The sequence below is a fragment of the Chrysemys picta genome, chromosome 23 (assembly GCF_011386835.1).
Source record: "Chrysemys picta bellii isolate R12L10 chromosome 23, ASM1138683v2, whole genome shotgun sequence".
NCBI lineage: Eukaryota > Metazoa > Chordata > Testudines > Emydidae > Chrysemys > Chrysemys picta.
Window position 1 is genome coordinate 7,982,941 of NC_088813.1, and position 23,633 is coordinate 8,006,573.

General features: G+C 52.9%; 1 long non-coding RNA gene across 1 annotated transcript in view; it reads left to right on the plus strand.

The window, feature by feature from the left end:
• The first annotated feature begins 6,491 nt into the window (after nt 1-6,491).
• The window catches only part of LOC135977216 (uncharacterized), a 28,215-nt gene continuing 11,073 nt past the window's right edge, over nt 6,492-23,633 (plus strand). The window contains exon 1 of the long non-coding RNA XR_010594544.1: nt 6,492-7,466. This is a non-coding gene — a long non-coding RNA (uncharacterized LOC135977216). The remainder of the gene's footprint in view (nt 7,467-23,633) is intronic.

Here is a 23,633-nt window from a genome sequence, read left to right on the forward strand (position 1 = left end):
AAGAAGCAATAGGAGCATTTCCGCGGTGTGTAGATGGGATTCCGTTGGGTGAGGGCAGGTCCACACTGCAATCGGGGGCGTGACTGCAGCTCAGAGGGGCACACCCCCTGCCTGCTTTAATCTAGCTAGGCTAGCTTGCTAAACATAGCAGTGAAAATGCAGCCGCACAGACCTCACCCTGGGCTAGGAACATAAGTCGTACCCAGGGGTCTGGGCGGGTTTTATGCAGCCCTCCCTGCTGTGTCTTCACGGCTATTTTTAGCCGCACTAGCTTGATTAAAGCTCGTGTGTGTATGCCTTTCCCAGCTCCACTGAAGCTATATCTCTGCTCTGCAATCAGACCTCTGATTGCCGTGTAGCTAGAGCTTTAACGGAGTGGCAATCACTTACACCAGCTCTGAATTTGGCCCTAGAGCTGCGTGACACAGCAGGGGGAGGGGAGGAAGTGGACTTTTTCCTGGGAAATGTTCGCCATTTAAGTTTGATCAGTTCCCATCCCCTTCCCGGAAAGGTCAACTTTTGCCTCAAACGTTGGTACAAGCCTGTCTCTTCACCTGGGTCCTCTGCAAAGCTGCTCTCGTGGGGGCAGGGTCACACTGTTGGTGCATTGTCACAAAAACACAACACATTTTTGCATTTGGATCATGTGCTCATGGGACTTTTGCACAGCCCTGGCACCTGCCAGGAAAGAGACGGCTGGGGGCGAGGAGGGTAACTTTGACCAGGATGTGCAGCGTGTTTTAAAAGTGTGATGATGTAAGCAGGGATGTGACAGCAGGTACCCCCGCAGGCACCAGGTTAGCCATGCATAGGTGACAGCTTAGTCATCTGCAGCTATGAGACCCTGTGCATCAGGTTAATTTGCAACTACAGATGAAAGGGAACCTGGGTCTGATCCCTAGTTTGGTTGGTCGGTTTGTGCAAAATCGAGACTGAAGTTTTGCAAACTCCAAACCCGGCTTCCTCTGCCCCTGGCAGTCAGCGCACCGGAGGAGCCTTCTCCAGCCCTGTGGAACAGTAGGTATGGGCTGTCTAGGCCCACATCTAATCCTGCATTCGTGCTGCTGTCCGACGAGGTAGAAGTTAAAGGCTCAAGGCTTGTTTCTCTTGTAGCCACGCACATCCAGCCATGCAGCCCTTGCAAATATGCTAGCACTACTGACTTCTATGGGAGCTTGGGTAGATGATATCGACCTGTGTTAGGATTATGTGCGGCCGCCCATCACTAGAGGTAGTTGATAGTGCTTAAATCGATAGCAATAGCAAAGTCTCTAGGGGACTTTCTGGAGTTTCTGGCTGTTTGGGGGTGGGGGAGGGTTGTTTGTGTTACATCGTTTCAGGCAGGTAGGGATTGATGGGGTGGAGCGTTTGAGTACATGTGGAGGAGGGGAGGGGCATCAGGGCTGGGATTCTTATAGTGGAAAGTCGTTTTCCGAAAGGAAGGTTTTGGACAGACTCTGGATTTGCCTGATCTCCTCTGGATGTTCGCTCCGTAGCTGGACTCTCTCGGCCAAGGCCCTGGCACGGTGGAATCGGAGCAGAAGGCCATGCTTTCAAAGGGCTGCCTCCCGTGTGCAAGGCACAACTCCTCTGTGCAAAACGCCACGCCGGGGTGCACACCTGTGCCCAGCTGCACGCTTCTCCCACAGATGCCTGCGCACACACGGGCTGGCACAAGAAAAAAGCACTCGTGAACTTTGGCCAAGTAAAAAAACCTCCCCCTCAACCTCCTTTTCCATCTGGGTGAGTTCAGGGCTGATGGAAACAAACATCATCCTCGTTTCACTGGACCTGGGTGAGTCATGAGGGCAGATGACCTGGTTACTGAATAAGCTCTTCATTGCAGAACCAGGTAACTTACTAGCCCAGGTATCAATCCAAGCTGCTCCGCTCGCAGGGTCTCTCCCATCCTTGCTCTACAGCTCAACACCACCTTGTTCCCTAGGAAAGTGAGAGCTGGAGTGAGAAAAGTTCCTGGACCAAAGGTTTCCATCACCCTAACGCCTGGGAGAGTTCAGCTCCAGGGGTCTGATTTGCAAAGAGAGGGGCCACCTGCCGAATTTGGATCTGGGTTTGGGTTTCTAACGCCTGTGAAGCTGGGAGGGCGGCATTTGGATCTGGGTTTTGTTAGCGCTAAAAGAAACCAAGACCAAAGGAGCTGTTCCGTACCGCCCAGTAACTCAGTAGGGGGTCACACATTGTACGGTGAGTCTGACTTGTCCCATGCTTACACCCGTTTAAATTCTGCTGCAGTCAGGGGAGAAAGGATGATCCAGAGGTTTGGGAAACCTGTATTCAATTCCCTGGTCAACCAGTGATTCCCTTCATGATCTGGGCTAAGTTCCTTAGACCCAGTGCTTCGAAGCAATTTAGATGCCTAACTCCCATTGGCTTTATTCTTTGTACCTCTGTTCCTCATCTAAAAACAGGTCAATAGCATTTCTGGTGCTGGAAGCATAAATGCATTAAAGACTGTAAGGTTCTCAGATCTGATAGTCGTGGGGGCTGTAGAGAGATTTACAGCCGTGAGAGGAGAATCAGGCCCCCCCAGTTCTGAAATCGGGACTTTGGCAAAATTCCCACTGAGACCTCACTCCCCCCTCACCTCGCTAAGCCCAGCCTGTCGGGGTGTTGCAGGCCCGTCTGTGTCAAAGGATCCTTTGTAGCCAATAGCAGGGAAAATCGCAGCTCGGCATTAACCTGCCGAGGAAGGAAAACATCTGCTGTCCATTTCCTTGTGTGTGAGGAATTTCCTAGAAATGTTTCTAATTCTACTCCCAATGTCCTGTTCCAAATTCTTCACTGTGGCCTTAATTACCCTCTGGAAGGTGGGGTGAGAAGCAAACAGTGCTGGCTTGGGAGTTGTTAAAGGGGCCGCGGCAATATACCACTCGTCTAGCTATGTCTTTTAGCTCCGTCCTGACTCATATTTAATAACATTTAATAATGCCTCGAGACTGGGCCGGCTCATGGTGTTTAATTTTTCCCTACGTGTTGCTTGTTTGATGCTTTGCGCTTTGCTCTGCGGGAGCAGTGAGACGTCTCACGGCCGGGTTCTCAGGCACTAGCCCTGTGCTGTGATGCACCCAGCATTGCAGGGACACAGTGTAGTCTAGCAGGATTTATTATAGCCAGTGAGGAAGGCACTAGACACAGTCAGTTTAGCTAAATCTAATCCCCGATTTCCCTGTGTCTCTGTGTCCTCAAGTCACATAAACATACCGTGCCTCAGTTTCCCCATCTGCATAATGAGACTCCGCCTCCTTTGTCGCGCACTTACAGATCCTTGGATAAAATCTGCGCTGTAAATATTATCAGTGGATTGATCACATGAGTCGTCAGTTCTGCCGCCAGCTCGGCCTGTGGCCACGACACTTAACATGGCCCTGCCTCAGTTTCCACATCTGTTTTAAAACAAAAAAAGGGAAAATCATCGGTAGCACCAGGGTGTCGTGAAGATCAACTAGTTAACGTGGCTGAAGTGCTTTAACAATGGGACATGCTAAATATTATATGGCAGAGGGAAGTTTGGGTAAATAAATCTTTTAAAAGCAAGAACCCACTGTTTTTCTGCTGGGCCCTACTCGCCTGTCCTCACTCGGGTTTTACTCCCATTAAAACCAGTGGGAATTTTGCCTGAGTAACAGCTGCAGGATGTGCCCATTTGGTTTCCTGAAACTCGTCCCTTCTTAAAAACAAATCTGACCTGAGCGTCACCCCGAGCCAGGCAGCCTCTCAGCAAGCTGAGGGCGGAGGAAGGAGCGTCTTCCAGAGGGAGCAGCTCGTCCCCATTCTGTTCGCCGCCAGGGAGGTGGTTGGTAATGGACCAGATGGGCGCCTCCCATACAGCCTTGAAAAGCGGCAGTAGTGGGATCTTCTGCATTTCGCCAAGGAGGCTCTGTGCCACAGTGTAGCACCTGAGCTGGGCAGGGTGGGAAGTGACCGACTTGAGCTAAAGGCCAGACAGGAGCCATCGTGACCATCTGCTCTGAGCCCCTGGGTAGTACGGGCCAGAGCTCCTCACCCAGGGCGTCACTTGTGGTTGAGCTGGAATTCACGTCGTCTTCGACATCCAGGCCCGAGGGGAAGGTTCCCGAGCGATAGAGAATCCACCACATCCCTTGGGAAAATGTTCCAATGGCCAACGAGGTTGTTGCTAGGCTCTGGCTGGGCCTGGGACTTCCCCCTTAACATGCTGGGGACAAATATCCAGCGTCTCCCATTCAGGGAGGGCCTGGGCTGGCTTTCATCTAGCCGGCTCCGACAGTAGAACGGTGCTGCCGTGGCAAGGTGAGCGTCAGTGCCGGCTGTGCAAACCCGCCTGGAACACCGGGTACATTCCTTGCAGGGCTGCTGCGGCTTCCGTCAGCCGAGCTAGCTAGATTAAAGCCGGCTCAGGCGTGTCAGCTCAAGCGGCAATCACACCCCGCGACCGCAGTGGAGACGGCCCCAAAGCCCCAGGTCTGCTCTTGGCTACGTTCACCATCAGTATCTTGCTGAGTGCCCTTTTGCGTCCCGAGCTCCCCGGAAAAGGAGACAAATGAATTCAAATTAAAAAAAAAAAGCGGTTTGCGTTGAGTGACCTTTCACTCCCCTCAGCTCCGGGCACGGATTGCTGGCTTTGTGAGGGCCAGGCTGGCAGCTTGCCAGCTGCCCACAGGCTGCACCGAATGCAGCATAAACCTCCAATTCCAAAATAACCCTGCCCGGTCGTAGTGTGTGAGCTCTGACTTGCCCTTTGTTAGATGACGAGAAACCTGCCCTGGAGCCTTGTTAGCCTCACTCGGCAGCAATAAGGAGAAGCCCGGTGACTCCACGGACTGCGCTTGGTCTGGCTTAACGTGGGCTAGGCACACGCCCCTCTTTTCGGAGCCCCCCCGGGCCGTGCTCTGCCACCACTGGGCCCCCATGAAACTGAGACCTCGAGCTCAGCCCGGCCTGGGTCACATTTCCAGAAAGCGGGAAATTTGTCAGTGCAGCTTCCAGTTTTTATTTGTGCTGATGACGTTCCGGTCAGGGATCAGGATCCCATTGTGCTAGGGGCTGTACATTCATGTAATGTATCGGCGGTCCCTGCCCCCAAGAGCTTACACTTGAAGTATCCCGGGAGAGACAGCATTAGGTGAGGCATGGGTATGTACCCATGGTAACTTCCGTCAACTGCCTCCCCGTGGACCAGCACCACATCCCAACTGGTTGCATGCTGCACTCAGACCCGGCACCAACCCCGGCCCACCCCAAGGAGGGCGTGTCCAGGGGAAGTGACTTATTTCAAAGGGGACAAATGGAGGGAGATGTAAGAACAAAAATCAGCCAAACACAATCTGTGATAGGGCCACAGCCGAGCCCTAAATGCCCACTCTGGAGGAGGTGGAAAGGTTCAAGGGAATCCTCCGGGCTTACAGAAATTGGGCTCCCAGCTCCTCTGCCTTCCTCTGGAGGATTTGAAGAATAGGGGGAACTATCCAAATATCCTGGGAGGAAGAAACACGCACTCTCTGCAGTCAAATGGCGCCTAGTACGGTACTGAGAGCCGTCTGTCACTGACGGAGCTAGACACTTACTCGGCTCCGAGAGGCCTCGGCTCTGACGTGCCGTTTTCTGTGGAAGTCGGCTGCTGCTGTCAGGATCGCGGAGGGGGCGTTTTAATAGCAGCCCTTCAGCTGCCTTGTAAAATCAGGCTCCAACGCAAAGCAGAAAGGTTAAAATAGCAGCGTCGGCAGCCCAAACATTGCAGGGATCGGAGCTGTTCGCTCGGCGTGGATCCGGGGCTTGGCGCGGCTGTGGATTTTGCATGGGGCTGCTTTAATTTCGGGGTTTGCTCACGGCAATATTAGGGTTTATCATTTGTTACAGTAACACTGAGAGGCCCCAAATGAGGTCAGGGCCCCACGGTGCTAGCAAGAGCCAGCCCCGGGCCTAAAGAGCGTCCCATCAAATTAGACAAGGCACAGAACAAACGGCTTTTATCCCCATTTCACACATGGGAAATGGCCTCACAGAAAGAGATCTAGTCACCGGCCCAAGGTCCCACAGGCAGTCTGGGAAGGGACTGGGATTCGGAGCCACTGGACCAGCCCTCCTCTCCGGTGGGACCCGTGTACTCTGGGGACGGTGGTTCTTTGTAAAGCCCCCTGACCTCCACCCAGGACACGTGCTCGGGTTATTGTTCCCCAGGGATGTGGAGGCAGGGTGGGGCTCATGTGACACTTTCTCCGAGCACCCAGGACTGTGGGTTACTTTGTTACCCCCCCGCCTCAGCGGGAGAGAGATTTGTTGGTGCTAAACGGGGTGATCATGGGGTGGGGGGTGGGGTTGGCCTGTCTCTGGGGCCAAAACAATGAGTTTGGGGGAAATATAAGGTGAAGCAAAACGACATTTTATTATCCACCCCTGAGGGAACAAACAGGATAGCGCTTTTCTTATTTATTAATATTTTTTATTATATTATTTTATATATTTTATTCGCTTTTGTTTCCAGGACCCAACTTTGACCTTCATCTCCCATGGCTACATATCCCCCAGCCCCTCCTCAAACTGTTTTCCTGTTGACTTAATAGGCAAATGGGGCTTCCTTTGGGTTGGTGCCACAATGCTTAATTGACATTAGACCCAGCAGTGTGTTGGGTGCAGTGAGTTTGTCAGGCCTGATGGGCTTTGCTGATGCAGAGCAGGGAACCACTGAGGGGTTCCTGTGTTCCTCAGTTGTGAGTGCTGCGAATGGTGCCTGTGGCTTCACAGGAGGGATAGCTCAGTGGTTTGAGCATTGGCCTGCTAAACCCAGGGTTGTGAGTTCAATCCTTGAGGGAGCCACTTGGGGATCTGGGGCAAAATCAGTACTTGGTCCTGCTCGTGAAGGCAGGGGGCTGGACTCGATGACCTTTCAAGGTCCCTTCCAGTTCTAGGAGATGGGATATTCCCATTAAGGAAGGGTGTCCCAGCCCAGTCCTCCTGAACTAGAAAGCAGATAGCTGCAATGCTTTGAGGGAGGGGGAACGAGCCCTCCACATATTCTCCCATGCACTGGGCTCTCCAAGGGCTGGAGTCGCTTTATTTATGTAAGGTGGGACTTTCCAAAGCGCCTCGGAGAGTTAGGAGCACAAGCTTCACCCTTAGTCACTTAAATGTAACAATGCAGTTCTGTGCACCCTAATGCAACTCCCAGGAACAATGCTAGCCACCCTGGGCATTAAATACTCAGATACACTCCGCTCCTGCCAGCCCCGCACTTGAGAGAGGGCAGAGCTGGACCCAGGTTTCCTTTCACTTCCCTCTGAGGTTTACCCTCAGGCTGGTTCCAGCTAATAAGTTGCACAGGTGGAGCTAAATCATTAGTTCATGCATTTCACCTGCAGCAGCAGCTACCCCTCCTCCTCCAGCCGTGAGGTGACCTGCAGGGTGATTGGTGCTCTTCCCCCAAGCTGCGTGTTGGAAGTGGTTTGAGGAGCTCTGCTTTCTGTGGACAGGTAAGTGAAAGTCTTGCTAGCTTAGTCTTCAAGCCTATGCCAAGCCTAGGGCTGTATTAACAATCGTGCACTTGTAACAGCCAGGGAATTCCTATGTTGGTGGGGGATTTAAATGGCATGTTCTCTGACATAAGTGTTAGGGTTTTGTATGTTACTGGCCTAGAGGACAGCGGGGGAGCTGTAAATGGGATACATTGAGATTTTTGTAAGTCTTTTGACGCAGTCCCACAAGCCATTCTCCTAAGCAAACTAGGGTACTGTGGTTGAGATGGAAATATTATAAGGTGGTTTCAAAACGGGTTGAAAGAGCCTGCTGAAAGAGTAGCTATCAATGGTTTGCTAACAGACTGTGGGATGCACCTACTGGAGTCCTGCAGCGGTCTGTCCTGGGCCCGGCACCAGTCAATATTTTCATGGACGACTTAGATAATGAAGGTGGGAGGGGTCACAAGCACCTTGGAGGACGGGATTGGAATTCAAAATGACCTTGACAAATTGGAGCGTGGGTCTGAAATCAGCAAGCTGAAATTCAAGAAAGACAAGTGCAAAGCCAGAGGGGGAAAAAAGTCAAATGCACAACTATCAAAGGGGGCTAACGGGCGAGGTGGAGTGCAGCTGAAAAGGATCTGGGGGTTCTAGTGGGTCACAAATTGAATATGAGTCAACAATGTGATGCAATGCAAAAAAAAAAGGGAATGTCATTCTGGAGAGTATTAACAGGAGTGTCGTATGTGAGACCCAGGAAGTCATTGAGCCAGGGAGATTCTGGAGCAGTGGCCCTCACGGGCATGCTGGCAGGGGCCCGAGTGGGTGGGTGTGGGGGGGAAACTCACGCGAGCGCCTGCCCTGCTAACTACCTTGGGGCTCTCCCCTGACAGCCGCTCTGTGGGAACGATCCCTATGGCAGGGCTCGGGTCCCAAGGGGGCAGTTCCTTGGCAGCCATGAGTTCCTGCTCCTCCCATCAGCAGGAACGAATCACCGTGAGATGGGTGACTTAGCTATGGGGGAAACCCGGGGAGGAGGGGGGGCTGATGGAGAATTTTCACCCCTACGTTGCTGGAAAGTCTCGCTCAAAGATCTGGAGAGAGACACGTGTGCCATTGCACTGAATACAAGTGTTTCCTGGCTGTATTTGGCATGACCAGCATGGAAGAGGTTAATGTGGCCTTCCTTTCACTCCCTCGCGTGCCAGCTTGGTTCAGGGGCCAGATCAGCGGCTTGAGCACTAGGATCCCGGGTTCTAGTCCCACCTTTGCTGCTGCCTGGTTGCCTGGCCTTGAAAAATCATCTTCCCCGCCGGTAAAATGGGAATGATGATGATGATCCTTGTGTCAGAGGCAGCGGAGGTTTAATTCCTGCCAGGGGAGGGGGCTGCGTGTCTAGTACTGGGAACGGGCTCGACGGCTGTTTGGAGCAGAACTTGGCAGCTCAGTGCAGAGGGGAGGGCTCCCGTCCAAGTGCAGCTGCCTGGCAGGCCCGGGGCAGAGCCGCTGGGAACGTTGTGGACCCAGCAGGCTCACGAGGGGAGGCTGAGGTGCCTGAGTGAAGGCTGTAGGCTTGGGCTCTGTAGCAAAGCCATAATCCATTCATAACCTCCCACTCCACCCTCCCAGCACTGCAGAGAGTACCCCGAACCATCACAACTAGAGCTCATTGGTCGGAGACCTCTCTCCCGCCCCGCACACGCTCCCTCATGCCGAGTCCTGCTGCGCGTGGTCTGGTGCGAACCAACTTGGGGACGCCGGCTGCTCTCCATCCATGATTTGGGTCGCTCGGAAGCTTGCACTGGGTTGCTGTGCGTGTGGTTTCGGGGCTCCTCGGAAGTACCCCTCTGGGCTCTGCCAGGCTCTTCGTAGCCCCGCTGCTTTGAACCCTGTTTCTGGAACAGATGCATGCGCTGGGCTCTCTCATCAATAGCGGCTGTGCTGAGAATTGGGATGAAGGCAGCTGGTTGATTCCTTGTCCCACTACACGGAGAGCTTTCCTTGTTGAGATCCCTGTCAGAGGCCGAGTTTCCAGTGCAGCATTACAGGAAAGCATCTCTCTCGCTGAGATTGCTCCTGCTTGTGTAGCCGGCTGCAGCAAGGCCATGCTGGTTACATCCCACAGCAGGAAGAGCTCCGGATACCCGGGCCTCTCGCAGTAAATCTCCTCTCTGTGACCGTATCTACAGGGACGGGGAAAGTCAGTGGCAGTTTTTTGGCCTGTCCAGGTGCCTCTTCGGCAGGCAAAGATGGTCAGGGCCCCAGTGCAAAGAGTTTGCCCGGAGAGAAGTGCGTTCCCAGTCTACACAGCGTGGGCTTGGGGTTGCCCATCACGCTGCTGCATGCAGGGGATGATGTGTCTTGTGTGATGTTTCTGGGTTGATCAGCTGTGCATCATTGGATGCAGGATGACTAGTGAGGAAAGGGGTACATGTGTAGCACTGAAGGATCCAGTATGAAGCTGTAGATTTTTGCCTGCAGTTGGTTAGTTTCCAAGACTTTCCTCTCTTAAAAACTAATTTACTCTCCCTGCCTAGCGAACGCTTATCTTCTCTCCAGACGTACCTGCAGACGCATGCCTGGGATGGGCAGGCCAGGAGGAAGGTCCATCAGCAGAGCTGCATAGGGGAGTCCAGGGTGGGTATAGCAGGGGGTATTTGCATGGGGCTGGTGGTAGATGATGGCTGTGTGCATGGGGGGCTTCTCCGTGTGCATAGGAGATGAGGGGAGGGGCTGCTCTTGTAGGGAGAGTACTGGAGACTTGCTGTGGGTGCTCAGGTGGGCGAGTCTAGGGTTGGAGCCACACAGGAAGTGCTGGGGGTTCACCTGTGTTAGGTGCAGGAGTCATTGCAAAGAGGCAGCACGACCAACCCTGGGCACTCGCCAGCCAGCCCCCAAGAGACCATGAAATTGGCATAAGAGTCCATGCGGTTTTAAATAATAATCACTGCTGGGCTTGTTTTCTTTGCCCCCTTGTCTCTGACCTTTTAGGGGTCATGGTTTTCCAGCTGTTCATGGCTGCAAGGGCTGGAGACTTTCATTTAAAACTGATGTCATCACCTGCCTCCAGGAGCTGGGGCTTTGTGCACGACACCAACTGGTGAGAGACCTGGGATAAAGTCATGAGCATTGGCAGCACTGCAGAGGGTGGGGACCGTGGAGTGGCTGAGGTTAGCGGAGTGGAGTTTGTGTCGCTTATTGGGCAGCTATGTGTTAAGAACCAGAACCTGTCAGCCTAAACTCCATCCCCTTTCTCCACCCCCTGGCTGGGTTCAGGATTTGGGGATGGGAAGAATCCTCCTTGACTCTCTTGCTGGTGTGGGGGGAACAACGGCTCTTCTCGTGTCCAGGAGCTTCTGCGTCTGATTTCATCTAATCACCAGCCTCTGCTGAGCGCACACGTTCCGTGCCGTCCTCCCCGGCTCCTCCTGGCCCCTTGCTCTCGCGTCAAGCAAAGCATCCTGCTCGTCCCGGACGCTGGTGAAAATGCTGAGGGCATTCAGGCTACCTTGGAAGGGGAGGGATAGCTCAGTGGTTTGAGCATTGGCCTGCTGAACCCAGGGCTGTGAGTTCAATCCTTGAGGGGATCATTTAGGGAACTGGGGTAAAAATCTGTCTGGGGATTGGTCCTGCTTTGAGCAGGGGGTTGGACTAGATACCTCCTGAGGTCCCTTCCAACTCTGAGATTCTATGAATTCCCCAGCAGCCAAGCACAGCTCAGGGCCCTTCCTCGGAGCCTCACCGTGGGCTGGAAACTGGGCTTCCTTGCACTGTGTCATGGTGCCACCTCCTTTCTCAATAGGCAGGAGCATAACCATAGCATCACAGCTGGGGTGTGGGGGGAGGGATCCTTGTTCATGTGGCCTACACTGAAAGATACTTCTGGTCAGTGCTGCAGCCAGGGTCTGTGGGGTCTGGTAGAAGCTATAGGAGCAGGACACTGCCGATGGGGCTGAAAGGGGATGCAGGGAGGCTGGAGATGTCCGAGTCTCTGGGCCAGTGCTGGTGTATTCATAACCATTCTAAACGAGCAGGCTAGTGCAACATAATGTGTGTGACCCTGTCTCCCTCTAGTGGCTGATTGAAGTGACTACAATAGCCTGCCACTTAAAACCAGGCTTGGCACAATTCCATACAATTTTGACAGATAATATCAATGTTTGTTTTTAAGCCTTTTTCTAGATGTATATATTTTTTTTACAAATTTTCACAGTTGTCGGAAATGACGTGGGTGGGGTCAGAGAGTTATTTAATGACGAGACAAAAAGGTAAACCTTGGAAAACCGTTGGCACAAGCTGTCAACTTCACATATCAACATTTTAGCCTCCAGTCAAACTCTAGTTAGTTCTCAAACAGCATTTGTGTTACTCTGCCGATCTGGAAATTTTGATTATCAATGGTGTGTGTGTGTGTGTGTGTGTGTTGAAATTGAAGTTTACCAGTAAAAATCGAATCCCTCCAAGCCTACTCAAAACAAAGCGTTCTCCCTTATCTCAGTGGCTAGGGTCCTGTATGTCTTTGGGAGTAGAAGTTATAGGTTTGAACCCTGCTAATCTGGCATCTGCCACTTACCGTATGATCCGTACATAACTTAGTCTAGCTGCATATATACAGAAGCCACCAGGCCTGCCAGAGTCTTCTGATTCTGGATGGAAATCTCATGGAGAAGAATCTTAAGACTTCAACGCTTTCAAAAATGACCAGAGATTTTTGGTACCCAACTTGCGAACCGGCTTCTCAGAGGGTGGATTCTCAGCCCTGTCTCAAAATCTGTCCCTTCTCAGGAGTCTGAAGTTGGGCCACCCAAGTCACTGGTCACTTTCTTTTGAAGAATTTAGCCTTTATTTTAGTGTCTAATGTGCATACGCTCTTCAGCGGATCAAATTCTTATCGCAATAGCACAGATTTCCCCATGGGCCAGATACAATAGGTCGAGTCTGCCATTTAGTGTTATTAAATGTTGATAGCTCGGTACATTAACCTGGCATTCTTACAATTGAGAGGAAGAGGCTCCCAGTACCTGAGGAGCTGACACTTCTGACTCCAGGGGGAGAAGTTCTACAACAGTATTGACAAGGGAGCTGGGCAAGGTCTGTCCATCTGCATTTTTTTTTTCTTGTTTCTTTTGAAGTCGTCTGACTCGGTCTTATGCTGTTAGCCACCATAGCTGAAATACGTCCCACTGAGCGTGTGTGTGTGTAAATACTGTAGAATCTAATTTTTCAGGCACACATGCTTAACTTTCAGCCCAGTGAATAGCCCCTGTTCCTTGTACTTAAAGTTAAGCATACGCGTGAATCTTTGCAGGATCGAGGCCTTAACGTCTCCAGTTGGTTGGAGGAAATTGTCAGTCAAAAATAGAACTGACAAAGGAATTGAAATTTTGAAAGAACTTCTGAGACTCGTTTTCCCACCCAGCTCAGTAACCTCAACAGAGGTTTCCAAACGGTGGTTTCTTGGTGGAGGTTACACTTCTGTTGCACGCTTGGGTCATGGTGGGTTCAATACATGACCCAGACCCAAAATGAGATCACAAGGTTGCAGTGGAAGTGAGGAGTGGGAATCCGCTCTTTGGTGTAGATGATTGCCTAGAACTTCAGTTCCATGGATCTTTCTTTCTGATGTAGAGAGGAAGGATGGTCCAGTGGTTAGAACATTAACCTAGGATTTGGGACACATGGGTTGAAGTCCCTGCTCTGTCGCAGACTTCCTGTGCAACCTTGGGCAAGTCACTTAATCTCCGTGCCTCAGTTTCCCATCTGTACAATGGGGATAACAGCATGTCCCTGCCTCACAGGGGGATTGTGAGGATAAATACACTAGATTGTGAGGCACATGGATACAGTGTGTGTGTGGGGTGTATATATCTACCTAAGTAGATGGAGATTTCCATCAATAACAGTGGAGGGCCATGCAGTGGTGTGAAATGTAGGAACGTGGAACTCTGGGCTGAAATGAGCGACATCCCTTGAAATGAGGGGTGTGAAGTAGACACCTTGGAGAGGGAGGCTCCTAACTTGGGTCCCCTACAGAGCTGTGTCTCTGTGCTGTCTCCAGACCGTGCGTGAGGTGGCTCCAGATATTTGAGTGATCCCCTTGCCAGATCTGGAGTTACCCATTGTCAGCTGTGTTCTGGAGCCAGTGCCTGAAGTCGGGCTATTCCCAATATCTTCTGTCAATTGGCTTGCTGCTGATGTGCCTTAGATAGGCTGGTTAAATAAATCTCGGCCTTGCTATATCCCAGCTCTCCCCCGGCAGCTGGCCTGGGCTCCGAGCTCCATATTTGCCACCAGGCATCCGTCCAGCTCTTCACTGCAGCTGGGCAGAGACCAGACAGCCTGTCTTCTTTGGAAGGAAGAGGCAGAGCGCTGTGAAGAGCTGGAAATGGACACTGCTGGGGCTGGAGCCTTGAGCATCTCAGCCCTCACCTCCTTGACTTGATGGGACCCTCCAGCCAGGGGGCTGGCAGCAGGTGCTGGTGCTACACATGGGCCGTCACCCAGTGCCCTTGGTGCTTTACAAGCCTCCATTGGGCCTCTCGATTTCCCCCTACCCCATGAGGCAGCCTGGGATTGTTCTCTCTAGCTGAGCGAGTTGCTGGGAATTGGGGTTGCTGATTTCCCTGTTCTAAGGGCTAGGCTGGCCTGGCTGTTCTGCAGATCCCTTTGGTGGGAGAGGCCCCGTCCCACCGAGCCCATTTCTCCCCACTGTTCGGAGACGCTCTGCTCACACCCTGCTGGGTCGCGCTCTATGTCAACGGTGCGGTGGGGGTGGGGGGAAGGAGGGGCTCCCCACGCAATGGCCTTTTGAGTCCTGGGGGGCTGTGATGAGTCCCAGGGCCCATTTCCCATTGCAGATCTGGGCCCCAGGAGCTCTGACGTTACAGCCAGTCTGGAGCAGATGCACTGGAAGGGTCACCCAGTGCCAGTGGCCTCTTCAGGTGCCATGTAGCCATTTGCAGCTCCCTTAACTAGCCCCCCTCTTGTGAACGGCTCCCCATTGGCAGGACCGGCCTGCTCCGAAGGGGGCTGGCGGTGGGGGAAGCTTGCCCTGAAATGCAGCTGCCGGAGCTAGCGGCTCGACATCTAGTCCAGCATCTCTCAAGCAGAGGGATTCGCTCCCGCAGCGCACGACGAGCGTGATGCTGGTGAACGGGGAATTGCACTTTGATGCAGCTCTTTTCTATAGCCCCTCTCGTCGCGCCATCTCTCCCCGGACACCGTCACAGCTGAACGCTAGGGGGGAGAAGCAAAGGGGCCTCGTTAGGGGGATAAGATGTTCCCGACTGGGGTGGGGGCCGGGCATGAATGAGGTTGGAGGTGGCAGGAACCGCAGAGGAGACGGTCCTTGAGCTGAAGGGTCTGAAACCACGTGAAGAGATTTGGGGGGGGGGGGCAGTGAGATACAGCATCCGTGTGGTCAGCGGGAGCGAGTCCTAGTGAGTTGTCATGAACGGCTTAAATTCTCAGAGTATTTCCTGGAGCCCACCACGCCCCTCTCCCCATTCTTTGTGGGGGTCACCAGGGCTTCAGCCCCACCTGGTGGGGGGCGGGGTACTGGGGCTGTAGCCCTGTGGCTAAAATATTTTCCGGAGCTCTGCTCTGGACAGCTCTGGCTGAATTTAAGCCCTGGGCATTGGCCTGAGAGTCGGGGGGGGCGCTCGTATTCCCCCTGGAATATGAGCGCCCCCATGAGGCCCAGGAAGCCGGGTCCGTGCTGCATCCTGGGATGAACGAGAAGTGGGCCGGATTGGCCAAGTGACTCTTGCAAATGTCCCATGAAACCAAGTCACCCAAGTCGGGAATGTGCTCCCTACACTCCTCCCGAGCTGGCTTTCGGATCCTTCCATGGGAATGAGGTGACAAAGGGCTTGGCATCGGCTGCAGCAGCCAGATGGGCCTGCTTAGACTGGAGAAGAGTGGGAGCCCAGAAATGCGCCCTGCCCCCACAACACAGAAATGGGGTACACATCCCAGGCCAGGGATTCACTTGTACAGGGGAGTGACACTTTCTGGAAAGAGAACAAGAGAGCGAAAGCCAGGGGACCAGAGTTCCTAGCGCTGCCACTGCCATGACCGTGTTATCAGGCCCTTGATCTTTTCATGCCTCGGTTTGCCCACCTGTAAAATGGGGCTAATGCGCCCCCATCACTCCAGTTGTTGTCTGCAAAGGGCTGTGTATGGGAAACACCAAGTATTGTCACTGATCTGTGCTTAATGGGTTGTGAATTAAGAGTTCCACTCTCAAAGCTGACTCTAAAAGCCCATTAGAATTCCTCCACTTCATGAGAAATGGGGATGTAGGCGCCATCTGTTCCTGTTAGGTTGCTGCTCTGCCTCCATCCCTATTCTCCCCCCCCCCCCCCAATAATCATCTCAATTATACCGAGACACTAAGGAGACAGGGAGGGAATCTTGAAATAACTCTGAACAAACAGGATCATCTTTTAAAACGATGCTTCTGGCTCCGGCATGATGAAAACAATGGGATTTTGTCGTAGCTCTTGGCTCTCCTCTGGTGCATTGTGATCTGGGCTGTACCGTCGGATGAGACAAGGTCCACTTTAACCTCCAGAAAAGCTGATTTATCCTCATTGAGCTGGGAAGACCAATCCCTTCCCTGCCTGTTCTCCACCTGCTCTTTGTTTATGGAGGGATCCCTGATCAATCTGAAGGCAACAAAGAACAAAGGTCAAGTCTGCACGAGGGAGTGCAGGGCGCGTCTGGACAGGCTGCACTGAACGGCCTGAGTGTGAAAAGGTTTAAAGGAGCAGTAGGTAGAAATAGCCGTCATTGTTTCATAGTTAAATATCTTCCTGTTGGGCATCTCCGCTCCTCCAGCCTGGGCTGCAGCCAAGCGATTGCAGGGGAGCTTTTTAGCCCTTGAACGACCTGCAAAAAAACCCTGTTTCCAGCATGTCTCACTCACTGACTCTCTCGCTCCAAACAGATGCTGTTAACTGACCTGCTGCCTGGGTCATTCGAGGGTACATCTCCGCTGCAGCGGGGAGACGCGGTTCCTGGCTCGGGTGGACCTACCCGCACACACTCGCTCGCCCAAACGTAGCCGCGTGGCCGCGGCAATGCAGGCTGTAGCTTGGGCTAGCTGCCGGAGTGCGGTCCCGCCCAACCCCCTGCGTATATACCCAGCTTGAACAGTGCTCCAGGGAGTCTCATCACTACTGCTCGCAAGAGCGTCCGTTGCGTCCAGCCAAGGGAGTCGAGGGGCAGATCTGAAGTTTATTTAAGCACCTAACGCCCATTGCTTTCACTCCCTTGGCTGGAAGCAACAGACTCTGACCTTACATGGATTAGCCACTAAAGGGGGACATAAATCAAACCATCACAGCGTGTGGCCGGGCTGTCACGCCAGTAAATCCTTCTAGCTGCACCAGGTGAGACTAGGGTGACCAGATGGGATGAAGAAAATATCGGGACACATGGGGGGAGTCCCACCGGCAGAGCAAAGAAAAAAAACCAAACAGGAGTGCAAAATATTGGGACAAATTGCATCCCGACCAAACATCGGTCGGGACGTGGGACAAACGCCTAAATATCGGGACAGTCCTGATTTTATTGGGATGTCTGGTCACCCTAGGTGAGACCAAGAGCAGGATTTGGCCTCCTTAAAGCGTAATAGCTCGTAGAGGAGCTAGTCACTGTTTAGCATGTGCCATGTATCCCCTTCTGTGCCTGAGCCCCAGAGCAGAGTCTGTGACCGCTCCTGAGTCTAGGACTGCTCCTAGATCCGGAGGTCGTGAGTTCAATCCCTAGTTACTACATTTCTCCAGATTCTAGAGCAGTGGCAGGTTCCCGCTGAGAATGGGTGTTCTGGCCCCAGACCTGCCTGCGTAATATTTATCCCTCGGATGCTGGGCTTTTTCACAGAATTCCCTGGGGGCCCTGAGGCCAGCTCTGACCCTAGTTAAACAAACGGAGCTGCCAGAAAAACAACCCAGCTGCGTGAGTCTTGGAAGAGAGAGAGAGAAAACTAAAAATACCCGGCTCTGGAACGTTGTGGTGTTGGATTGGAACTTTCTCCTCCCGGCCTGGCCAGGGCTCGCGGCTGCTGTGCCGGAAACTCCTTTCAGTTCTGGTTTTGTTTTGAAATTGCTTTATTGCCTTAATTACCAGTTTGGGGAAGAGAGCTGGGGCCAGGCTGCGTGCCAAGGTGGGCCGGATCATCCAACAGGGAAGGAGGGGACCGAGCTAGGGTCAGCTGGCAGTGAAATCACCACCACAGTGGCCGGGCGAGAGGGGCTCTCATGGTCTTCCCCGAAGATCCAAAGTGGAGATGCCAGGGGTAAGAGTTGGCATTGGCCCCCCTGTTGGTCTGGGGACCATCTTGGCTGGAAGTGGGGTAATTAGTCTGGAGTCAAACCACTTCTTGTGCTCTGGAATAGTGTGTTCACAGAGGCAGCTAGAAAAGAGGAGCTGATTCCAAACTAGCGCTGCCCTGAGTGTGAAGCAGTCTGGTCTGTCCCTGCTGGGGATCAGCCCCCAGCCTCTGGCAGCACAAGCCCTGTCTGTGCAGGCAGCGAGACGCCCCCTCCAACCCCCGCGTCCTCCCAGAGTCTCTTCTCCACTGACCGCTCACAGAAGTGCCCGGCCTGCTGTTCCCAAATGACTGCACGTGGTGGCTTATCAGTTACCCCTCAGGACGCAGTTCCGCGAAGCACACAACACTGGTGTTCACTAACCATCTCCGTGCTCACACAACTGTGACTCGGGTGCCAGTGAGGGAGAATATTGGAAACCAAGGGTTACGTGTGAACCCAAATCAAGCTGTCTAGAGCCTAAACCACTGGCCACCAACCGATAGATTGCGATGGACTGGTCGATCCTGGAGCCTCTGACCATCAATTACGATCTCTGGCTGTTAAAAGTCCAGTGGGGCTAAGGCAGGCTCCCTGCCCGCCACTCCCGGAAGTGGCTGGCATGTCTGTGTGGGAGGGAGGACAGGGGGTCTGAGTTCTGCTTCTGCCTTCAGGTACCACCCCCGCAGCTCCTATTGGCCGGGAACGGGTAACTGTGGCCAATGGGAGCTGTGTGGGCGGTGCCTGTGTCCTGCAGGGAGGGTCAGCACACGGAGCCATGTAGAAAATCTGCTTCTCACCCAGCCCCGCAGTTACGTGCCTCAAAAACAGAATTAGCAGGGTATATATACAGAACTCCTGCTGTAGTGTCTGTACGTACAGGCAGACTTTCTAATGTGCTGGGGGTGCTCTGCCCTAGGCCCCACCCCCATCTCACCCTTCCCCAAGGCTTCACCCCTGCCCCACCTCTTCCTGTGCCATTCTGCTCCCTCCCCTGAGTGCACCCCACCCTCGCTTGTCCCCAGCGCCTCCTGCATGCTGCAGAACAGCTGATCATGGTGGGCAGGAGGAGGCGCTGATTGGGGGGCACCAGGGGGTGCTTAGCACCCACCATTGTTTTTCCATGGGTGCTCCAGCCCCGGAGCACCCACAGAGTCAGTGCCTGTGTCTGTCCGTACATCGCCCAATGGTAGTGATGACTAGAGCGATACAGATTTTTGAGACCTCGTGGCACGCGAGCTGATTTTCAGTGGCACTCACACTGCCCGGATCCTGGCCACCGGTCTGAGGGGCTCTGCATTTTAATTTAATTTTAAATGAAGCTTCTTAAACATTTTAAAAACCTTATTTACTTTACCTACAACTATCGTTTAGTTCTATATTATAGACTTCTAGAAAGAAACCTTTAAAAACATTAAAATGTATGACTGGCACACAAAACCTTAAATCAGAGTGAATAAATGAAGACTCGGCCCACCTCTTCTGAAAGGTTGCCGACCCCTGAGCTAGAATGTAACAGACAGAGCCAGTAGACTCCTGTAATCCGTAGGCCCCCTTTATGCCCGCTGCCACTCGGCCTCAGAGCTCCCCGCGGCAGAGTCACTGCTGTGGGTTACAGGAAAATGGCAGAGGGGGTGAGGGATGGTAGAGGGGGGCTGGGCAGCACAACGGGCAGCCACTGGACATCTCATCAGCCAGGAGCGGCTCTTCTTGGTTTGACCTCAGGCAGCATGTTCTGTGCATTCTCCAGTCCCTTTCCGAAGCACTGATTTCCCCAGAGGGCTTTAAAGGAAGAGAGCAGAAGCAGGGCACAGAAGGGGGAAGGGAGCAGCAAAGGAGAAAAGGCAGTGTGAGATCCCTCCTGTAGGGATGCACCAGGGTCGGGCTGTTTGAAATCCAAACCTAGAGCTGGCTCTGATCCTTGGGGACCCCATTCGCTGTAATGGGCTGACCCAACCCTCCCAAGTCCAGGCGTGTTTGGAAGGCAGGCCCCACCGCCTGAGCCCGTGTGTGTAACTTGGTGATTCTACCCCCTGCTTACGAACAGGAGGTTGGTGGCAGGAGAGGCCCGCGAATGGGAGGCTGGGGGTAGGAGCAGCTCTCCGGGATCGCAGGCAGCAGCGGGGTGAGACGGCAGGAATGGGCCTTAAACTGGGAGAGGCCCAGGTCTCCTGTTTACCCTGCCCGGGCAATAAGCCAGACGGCTAGTTAATTTCATTTCAGTGGCGCGTCTGGACAATGGAGGTGGCAGAATCTGCTGGGGCTTGGGATAAAATGCCAACTTCTGTAACACCTGGCTGGGAGAGGCCTAGAACCAGGGATGTTTCCAAGGATCAAAGCTCCCCTTCCTGGCAGAGCTGTCTGCATCCTGGCTGATACCTTATACCTGACTCCAATCGGTGCTACAGCATCTTTCCCTGCTTCCAAAGGAAAACACACACACACACACACACACCCCACCCGCAAACTAAAGCCAAACCACAGAACTGAGGGGGTGGGGGGGGGAGAAACTACAGTTTACGTAGGCCCTACCCAAACAAGGAAGTGCGCTTCTTCTGCTGGTGCTCTAATGATAACCACTGCTATTACCTGAGCTACTCTGACATGAACTCACAGGTCAGCAAGGAGAGAGGTGTAGATTCTAGGATCCCTCTGGAAATACTGGGGGGATGAGACAGAACAAAAGGCTCTTGGGGAAGAACAATGACCAAGTGAGTAATGTCTAGGCACCCCTCTGGGCACCTCTAACAAAAGCCAAAGCAATGGAGTATAAAGAAACAAAACGCCAACAGCCCTCTGCCCCCGGACTCCCCCTCCACCATAACCTCCTATAAATAACACGCTGTGCGGAAGCTCAGCCGAGGGTGTTGGAGACATGGGAGAGTCAAACAAAGAAATCTCCTCTCCTCCTCCTACGCACGGCCCTAGCCCTGGTACCCTTTTAAGGTAAAACTTTCCCCAGTTCCATTTCTGTAGCGTGACCTCTCTCTCCCCCCAGCACCATCCTTCGAAGGCTTCTCATTCAAATGTGCTTTTCTCCTGAACTTTGTCTTCACAGACCAGTACCCCACCTTTGGGCCTCTATAGGGGTAAAGGGGGGGATTGAGCACCTTGCCTGGATCAACTCAGGAAAGAATCCCTATGGCAAAAAGCATATCGTCATTGTCTAGGCTGGGGAGCAGAACTGCATTCCAGGTGCGCTCACAGCAAGCCACTCTCAGCTCCCTGGTTGTATTTGCGAGGTCCCGTCTGCTTCAATCTAGGAATAGCATTGGTGTCGCGAGCAGCCTCTGACTGCAAGTTCTTGTTTAGCTTGCTCTGTACGATCACTTCTAGCTCTGCCCTGGCCTCCATTTCCCATCGAGTTCAGAGCTGCTGTGTAGTCCCCTTCCCGGGCACCGGATGTTCGTGACAACCAGCACTTGGACAGACACTTAATGCAGGTGGACAAACATCATCATCCCCGCGGGGGAAGGAGACGCTCAGGCCTGGAAGCCAAGTGAGTGTCTGTGGATGAGGGTCAGACCTAGAATTAAAACCCAGGGATCCTAACGCCCACACGGGGACTGAACCCACTGGGAACACGCAGATGTTCAATGCTCTCCCCCCCTCAGTGTTCCAGGGGAGAAGGGGGAACCTAGCATGGACCACGGTATGAACAGTGATGTGGGGAAAGCCAAGTGCCTGAGGGGACAGGACAATCCGGGGAGTGGACGGGGAGCTGAGGGATGGGTAGTGTATAGGCTGGGGGAGGTTGTGCTGCCCAAACAGCCCACAGTGGCCCTGCCCACACTCGACCCCAAAGCCCTGCTTGTCCCCAGCCCAGGCAGGCTCCTGCCTGCTCCTCTTCAGGGAACAGCGTGTTGGGGCTTGGGGTGGGCTAGAGGCATTGGGGCTGCTTGCCCTGTGCTCAGGGGCCTCCCCCAGCCCGTGGTTCACCCACTGCCCATGGGGTGACGACGGGGTTAGTAACCTGTACTGGATTTTCCTCTGCCTCTAGCCCATGCAGAACAGGGTAACTAACTTTGGTCCCAGTTCATGAATTGGATGCTGGTCACTCACTGACCCTGTGCTTATTTCAGCCCCATCTTCTGCTCTGTCCTGATCGGCCCTAGGTCCTCACATCATGCCTAGCCCCAGGGAATCTGGCCTCAGCCTGTGTTACATCATCTGGCTTCTGTCGTCTTGCTGGGGGCTGGAGCGCCTGCTGCCAATTTGACTTTATTGGTTTGTTTTTTTCTCTTTTTAATTAAATTGGTCTTTCTTAATCTATGAAATCCCTTCAGAAGGCGGCAAAACCCAGACAGACCCCTCCCTGCTACTCGACCTTGCCCTTCCTCGTGCTGGCTCTTCTCAACTCCCCGCTAACGATCCTACAAACCACCACGGCATCCTGCTTTGGGGACGTGATCTCTGCTTGGGGAGCCGAGCGAGCCCAGCGCACAGGCGCCCTAGGAGGGGGTCAGTGGCTAACTCCAGCCAGCTGCCTGGGTCAGCTTTTATAGGCATCCAGAGACTGTAAGGTAGTGGGCATGTTGCTGAGACCTCCTGCACAGGACCCACCTCACGCAGGAGAAAGGTTACGTGCTATATAATAAGGCAGCTGTGCTGAGTTTGGCTAGCTAAACCTTCTCCTCCCCCCCCCCCACGCACGTTGGCGCTCCTCAGTTCTGCAGCCACATAGCATCACCGGAGCACATTCACCCGGAGTGACATTCTCGCCTGCCCACTGCCCCCCTCCAGCCTAAGCTTCACACAGCGCAGAAGGATGAGAGGCTGCCTCTAGGCTGCCGTGTTGCCTCTCGGAGAGAATAGAGTGCCGAGGGGGATCAAGTTGGGAACTGGAAGGATGGATCGGAATTGAGTTCCGCTAAGTGGCAGCTTATTTTCTTCATGGATGGCAGTAAATAATGGAGAGGAAGGAGATGGAGGGGTGGGGATGGCTTGCTGGACTCTGCCTGCTCACGTGGTTTAAACACACAGGCTTTCTTTAAACAAACCAGAAGAAAGGGCCATCATCTTCTTGACTCAGTAAAATACAGGGACTGTTGGGCAGTCTCCACTTAGAAGAGATTTCTCTCAGTAGTTGAAAGTAACGAACTTTTGGGTATTGATATTGAGATCTCTTAAAGGGACCTGATTTTCAGTCTCTTTTGAAAATAGAGGCATCTCCTTTTAAAACAGTCATTCTTGTTGGTCCTTGTGTGGTTGCTCACAAAGCCCTGGTAGCTGTCTGCACTGGACAGATTTATTCCCTTAAGAACGTGGCTGGATGTTTAGTACAAGTCTTACTTTCTGCACAGCTGAACTTGGAGGAAGGGTGGGGTTTTGTAACAGAGGGGAAAATAGCTTAAGGAAGGAACCAGGGGGCCTAACACTTATGCCTTTACATTTCACCACATATCTGTCTTCTTACGCTGGTGAAGGACTATAAACCCAGACTCGATACGCAAATAATTCAATTAAGCATCACTAAACATATTTCCTTCATTCTCTTAGTCTGTTGTAAATCTAACTTTCTTGCCCACTGGCGTTGGAATACTTTGCTGGGATGCAGCATGCTATCAACGTCTAGCCAGCTCAAAAGACTGGATCTGATATTCTACATCCTCTTTAAATAGCCCTGTCCTGAGGAACGGAGCTCTGGGGAGGGTTGGATGCACATGGTGATTCTAATGAGGTTTGACAGAGCAAGGGCGTACCCCAGCATTGAAGCGGAAAGGGAGCTGGATAGCCTTATATGCACAGCTGAAGAGGCTTACTGTCTGTGGTATTTTATTTTATTTGAAACTGTATTAAACAGCTCTTGTGGGTGCGGGCTGTATTAAGTAAATCAAGTTCTTTGGAAGGATTATGAAGAAGTCAG